The sequence below is a fragment of the Octopus sinensis genome, linkage group LG21 (genome assembly GCF_006345805.1).
Source record: "Octopus sinensis linkage group LG21, ASM634580v1, whole genome shotgun sequence".
NCBI classification, from domain to species: Eukaryota; Metazoa; Mollusca; class Cephalopoda; order Octopoda; family Octopodidae; genus Octopus; species Octopus sinensis.
In genome coordinates this window covers 16,104,448-16,109,447 of record NC_043017.1, presented here as the reverse complement: position 1 = coordinate 16,109,447, position 5,000 = coordinate 16,104,448, and positions in this window count along the sequence as shown.

Genomic DNA, 5,000 nt, shown 5'->3' with positions numbered 1-5,000 from the left:
GTTTTTATCCATACACACACACATATATATATATATATATATATAGTATATATAATGTAAGTATGTATGGGAATGCATATGCGTATGTACATGTGTGTGCATATATATATTTATATATATATATATATTTATTTATTTATATATATATGTGTGTGTGTGTGTGTGTGTGTGTGTGTATAAATGTATATGTGTATATATGTATGTGTGTATGCATATATATGTACGTGTATATATATATATAATTAGAGGATATGTTAACCCCGTGAATGGATGGTTGCATCCAAGGAAATACTGGTTCAATACCAAGTATTTAGAAATTCCCATATAAAACAATATTAAGCAGATAGTTTATATCCATTTGGAAAAAAGAAGAGAAAATGGAGATAAGGAAGTTAACGATTATTTATTGTTAAGAGATTGGTCAAAGGCGGCGAGGAGCCGGCAGAAACGTTAGCACGCCGGGCGAAATGCTTAGCGGTATTCCGTCTGTCTTTACGTTCTGCGTTCATATTCCGTCGAGGTCGACTTTGCCTTTCATTCTTTCGGGGTCGACGAAATAAGTGCTACGCATTGGGGTTGATGTAATCGACTAGCCCCATTCCCCCCACCAAAAAAAAAAATTTCAAGGCCTTGTGCCTAGAGTAGAAATAACTATTCCTTTCTACTCTAGGCACAAGGCCCGAAATTTTCGGGGATGAGGCCTGTCGATTAGATCGACCCCAGTACGCAACTGCTACTTAATTTATCGACTCTGAAAGGATGAAAGGCAAAATCGACCTCGGCGAAAATTGAACTCAGAACGTAAAGACAGACGAAATACCTACCACTAAGCATTTCGCCTGGCGTGCTAACGTTTCTTATTTCTTTATTGCCTACAGGGGGCTAAACATAGACGGGACAAACAAGGACAGACAAAGGAATTAAGTCGATTATGTCGACCCCAGTGCGTAACTGATACTTAATTTAATCGACCCCGAAAGGATGACAAGCAAAGTCGACCTCGGCGGAATTTGAACTCAGAACGTAACGGCAGACGAAATATAGCAACGCATTTCGCCCGGCGTGCTAACGATTCTGCCAGCTCGCCGCCAGAGTAGAAATAATTTTTAGCAAATTGATCATCTTCGCTTCTTACAACAGGTTCAACTAATACTCCATAATTTGATTACAAATTTGAACCATTAATTAATAATAAATAATTGTTAACTTCCTTATCTCCATCTTCTTTTCTTCTTTTAACTTATATATATATATAGATATATATATATATATATATATATATATATATAGTTAGTTAGTTAGTTAGTTAGTTGAAATTTACAGAAAAACAAAACTACGAAGACAGGTGTATAAACAACAAGCAGGTGTATTAGTTTAACGCTTGGGAAGGTGAGGAAGTTTTTTACGTTTCGAGCCTACGCTCTTCAACAGAAAGGAACACGATAAATAAACAGAGAGAGAATAAAAAAAAAACTATATCCACACACACGTGTGTGTGTTAGAGAGAGAGAGAGAGAAAGAGAGAGAAAGAGAGAGAGGTGTGGTATAGGAATATAAGAAATAAAAAATAATATAAATAAATAATGAAAAATAAAAATTAGTAATAATAAAACAATAAATGTGAATAAATCAGTAACAGAAATAAATAAAAATTATTTTTAAAAAATTATATATAAGAATAAACGAATAAAAAGATAGAGTGAAATGTTTTTTTCAAAAAAGGGTTTGTAGGGAAAGTCACTGAGAGGAGGGGGTCGTGTTAAGTCCGAAAGGAGTGTAAGTATATAGGGTGAAAATGTAATGCTGTTCCAGGCGGAGCCTAGAGTTGGTGGATCCATGGTGTAGGGAAAGGCCGAAGACGGTGAGGTCTGAGGTGGCGTGGGCGCCAAGCGAAAATGTCAGACGGTGTTCTTACGTAGACGAACGTCTCGTAGGTGTTGTGTGAACCGGTCGGCTCGCCGGCGGCCCGTCTGGCCCACGGAAAGTTTATTGCAAAGATTACACCTGATAGAGTAAATGAGGCTTGAAGAAGTGCTGGAGAAAGAGTTCCTAATGTAGAGGGTGTGCTGGTTGGATCAAGTGAGGGAGGTGGTGTTGGTGATGAAAGGACAAGTGTGGCAACGGGGGAAGGATCCGGGATGAGTTGGAATGGAGGAGGGGAGGGAGCTACGGACCAGTAAGGTGCGTAGGTTACTGGCGCTTTTGAAGGAGGGCAAGGGTGGGTTGAAGAAAACAGAGAGGATGGTGGGATCTAGCTGAAGACGACGGAAGTCCCGCAGGATCTTCCGACGAAGGAGTAGGGTGGAGGGGTGGAAACGGAGAGGAAAATGGGTTGGGGGAATTGGAGTGGCGAAGGAGAGAAGGCGGTGGTACGTTCGATTTGAGGAACGCAGGTAAGGGCAGTTTAGACAAGGGTCGAAGGCTATCTGCGACGCATGAACAAGAGGGCCGGGTATTGGTACGGATCTCGAAATCCTGGTCCCGGCTGCACACGAGTCGGAGGCGGAGGAAGTGTGTGTGTGTATGTGTGTGTTGCCGGAAGCTACATGAAGGTGTAAATAAACAAAGCGACACATGTAAACAAACGTCGGTTTTACGTCTGCAAAGAATAAAGAGTGAACGACCTGAGACGAGTTCACAGACACCGCATACACCTCCACCCCCATCCACCACCACCGCCCCCGCACCGTCAGAGGAAGATTACGCAACTAATGGCATCACTTGGCCACCAGATATGCCGGCAACAGCGAAGAGGATAGACTAATTTGCATAATGGTAGTCTCGCTTAGGTTGGCGGCGGATTTAATCAAAGAATATTGTGCAGTGAGCAGTTGGGATGTGCGAAGGATGAACTTTTCTCTGCGTATTTAGCTTGTTCCAAACAGAAAGGATTAGAAGATTAAACCGAAGATGCGTACATCTTGTGAAAGCGGTGTGTGTGTGTGTGTGTGTGTGTATCCATATATACATATCACACATACGTTTATACATACATACATATAGATAGATAGATAGATAGATAGATAGATAGATAGATAGATAGATAGATAGATAGATAGATAGATAGATAGATAGACAGACAGACAGATATGCGTGTGTAAGCCTCCTCCAGCAGAATAATTTTAGTTAATAACTTCATTAATATTTGATATTTGTTGGGAGATTACAGAAGAGTCCGTCTTGATGTATTACATAGAAATGTATGCGAGTGTACACACACACACACATATATATATATATACATATATATATATATATATATATATATATATATATATATATATATATAATATATATATATATATATATATATATATATATATATATGAGAGAAAGAGAGAGGGAGAGAAAATGGAATTCTACGAGACTCAGAATTCTACAAGTTCTTCCAGCCTCTCAAATACTTGAATGGTTTGAGAAATCAATGACATCGATACGTAATTTCTCGTTTTGAAAACTGGGATGAAAGGCCGGGATAAAGTATATCAACCTCACCTGTGTTCAGCAATTCTCTCCTTAGATTGCTTAAAAAAGTTAATGTCGGCAAATCGTTTGCTTGAATCGACAGTAAAGTCTGGTATCACCAGCCTTAAGAAGATACTCCACTGATACAGGTGTGGTATCACCAGTCTTAAAAGTTCCACTTAGAAAGGGCGTCAGACCTTCAAAGCTCTTCATCCATGTCTAGAAATGTTCATCACAGACATTGACTGGGAAGGTGGCACGAACATCAACGGCGAGCTTCTGACACACCTCTGATTAGCAGATGGCATCGTACTTATTGCCCATATTACAGATCAGCTGCAGACCCTCTTACGGCAGAGCCGGACACTCATAGTTCAACAGTAGACCTTAAAATGAACTGCACGAAAACAAAATACGTGCGATTCAAAGACGTAGCACAAGGCCGAATAAAGGTTGGAAGCAATGAAACTGAGGAGGCAGAGGAGTTTGTATAATTGGGGCACACAGTGAGCATGCGCCGAAACATGGACACTGAAATCTGGAGAAGAAGGAAAAGCGATTGGCTGGATAGAAGTTGTGCTCAAAGCACCTTTCTAACTGAGCTCTACGAAGAAGGGAAAAGGACATCGAGTGGCTACAACACCAAGGACCATGGAAAGATCCATACTCGGAGTATCGCTGCCAGAACATATCCAAAATGAAGTGATGTGAGGACGGAGTGGACGATGTGACCGTAGAATACGAAAAGCATAAAAGTTCCGCTGGGCCGGACATGCTGCAAGGTTCACAGACAACAGATGGACCCGTGCAGTTGGCGAGTGGTGTTCAAGAGATCAATAAAGGGCCACTGGTAAGGCTTTCACGACAATGGGAAGCGATTTAGTTAAGGAATTTGGGCCGAGACGGAATAGAATGGAGCAACCGAGAAAGAACTGAAAGCGTAGACTTTACTGTCGATTCAAGCAAACAATTTGCCGACATTAACTTTTTTAAGCAATCTAAGGAGAAAATTGCTGAACGCAGGTGAGGATGATATACTTTATCCCAGCCTTTCATCCCAGTTTTCAAAACGAGAAATTACGTATCGATGTCATTGATTTCTCAAACCATTTAAGTATTTGAGAGGCTGGGAAGACGGAAAATAAATGACTTCCTAGACAGCAACATCTTCTTAAATCGCAATGAATATGGCGGTCGATGCGTCACAGATTGATTAATATAGTCTCTACACCGATTTAATAAGCGAAAATATATTTCGGGGAAGAGAAGGGGTTCTAACACAAATGTCATATATTTTGACATCAAGAAGGTAGATAACAGACTCCACCACAATGTTCCGTTGAAAAAAAAAACTATCCAAATTTAAACATGCGCAGTTTTCAGTTACATCCCTCACCGTCGCTAAAAATGCTAGATTTCACAATTCACCGAGGATCTCTAAATACATCGAAGGCCACATCCCAAAATATTGGCCCTTCTCTTCGGAACCAGAAAATACTTCAGCCTCTACAGAGTTCAGTTGAGTGCCTCAATGG